This window comes from Cyprinodon variegatus, unplaced genomic scaffold (assembly GCF_000732505.1).
Source record: "Cyprinodon variegatus isolate N-32 unplaced genomic scaffold, C_variegatus-1.0 Scaffold472, whole genome shotgun sequence".
Taxonomy (NCBI): domain Eukaryota; kingdom Metazoa; phylum Chordata; class Actinopteri; order Cyprinodontiformes; family Cyprinodontidae; genus Cyprinodon; species Cyprinodon variegatus.
This window is the reverse complement of record NW_015150925.1, coordinates 247,239-248,660: the sequence shown is the minus strand read 5'-3', so window position 1 is coordinate 248,660 and position 1,422 is coordinate 247,239. Positions and strand designations below refer to the sequence as shown.

The window sequence follows — 1,422 nt, the reverse complement described above, 5'->3', positions numbered from 1 at the left end:
TGACCTGGATGACCTGGATGACCTGGATGACCTGGATGACTGGGAATCTTCACCAGCACAGAGGTTTGGTTCTGGGTTTAGAGGCTGTGATCACTAATCTTCGTCACGCTGCAGCTCTTCCTCGCCTCTTTTAGCTCCTGATCCATATTCTGGCTGACTGACGCCGCCACACCTGGTTTCCGTAGAACCTTGGAGGCGTGGGGAGGATTTTCCTGTCAGTCAGGCAGCTGCTCAGGTGTAGAACCACACCTGCAGCTGCAGCATGCCTCTGATGGGGATGCAGAGTGATGGACCCGACCCGACCTGTAACGCTTCATTTTTACTCTGCCTGCTCAGAGCTCCTCCTCTGATCCGGTTAAAGGCTGTGACACATTGACCTTTGACCTCCAGAACCAAAACCTCATCTTTCCTCATAAACCAGGTTCTAGGAACCTTTAGGGACCCCAGATTGTTCCCTGTTTCAGTGTCAGACCTGCTCCCAGGCGGCAGTCTGAACATGCAGGGTGTTCTAACGTCTGCTCCTCCTGCTCCCCTCCAGGTGGGTTCTCTATGAGAAGCCCAACTTTAAGGGGGAGAAGATCGCCCTGGATGAGGGAGACACGGAGCTCACCTGCCCCTTCGGCTCAGCTGAGGAGAACGGAGGAACCACAGAGGAGCAGACGGAGAAGGAGCCGACCCGGAAGTTCCTCATCGGATCCGTTCGCAGAGCCGTCAGGGTGAGAGGGCTTCACTTTTCCTCTGCTTCTGCACAGACAGGGAGGGATGATGCTGAGGGCGAGGAGAGGCTGCAGCGCCATCTGCTGGGCAGGTTAGAGGAGGTCAAGCAGACTAGCAGATCTTCCTGGAGCTCCACAGGTTCTCTGTGGCTGTTAGGTGTTCATCAGCAGAACATTCTGAGGAGCTCAGACGGAGGGATGGTCAGAACCGGAACCAGAACCGGAACCAGAACCGGAACCAGAACCAGAACCAGAACCCTCCTGCAACTAGAGACAGGATCTCTCCTGGACTTCATCCAGAGGTTTCAGTCTGAAGGAGCAGAACTTCAGCCCAGTTCAAGGCCTGGTTCTTCTGGTTCTGTTTAGTTCCCACCCTGGTCTCAGTAGCACCACCTGGTGGCGCTGTTCTTTCAGCATGACCCAGTGAAAGGTTCCAGGTTCCGCCTGGTTCTGCTTGAAGCAGAACTTTACGTTCATTAAGGACAAAATAAAAGATCCTGTTTTCAGCAACAGAACATCTTAGTTTCGGGTCGAGTTGAAGAGAATCAACCGGTTCTGCTGGCTTCTCTTCCTCCTCATCACATGGTCCAATCAGAACCTTGGTTCCTCCACACGGTCCAATCAGAACCTTGGTTCCTCCACACGGTCCAATCAGAACCTTGGTTCCTCCACACGGTCCAATCAGAACCTTGGTTCCTCCACACGC

General features: G+C 53.8%; 1 protein-coding gene across 1 annotated transcript in view; it reads left to right on the top strand.

The window, feature by feature from the left end:
- The first annotated feature begins 508 nt into the window (after positions 1-508).
- LOC107094244 (absent in melanoma 1-like protein) overlaps positions 509-1,422 on the top strand; it is a 7,781-nt gene continuing 6,867 nt past the window's right edge. Inside the window, exon 1 of the mRNA XM_015389758.1 lies at positions 509-716. The gene's annotated coding sequence lies outside the window, so the exon portion shown is untranslated. The remainder of the gene's footprint in view (positions 717-1,422) is intronic.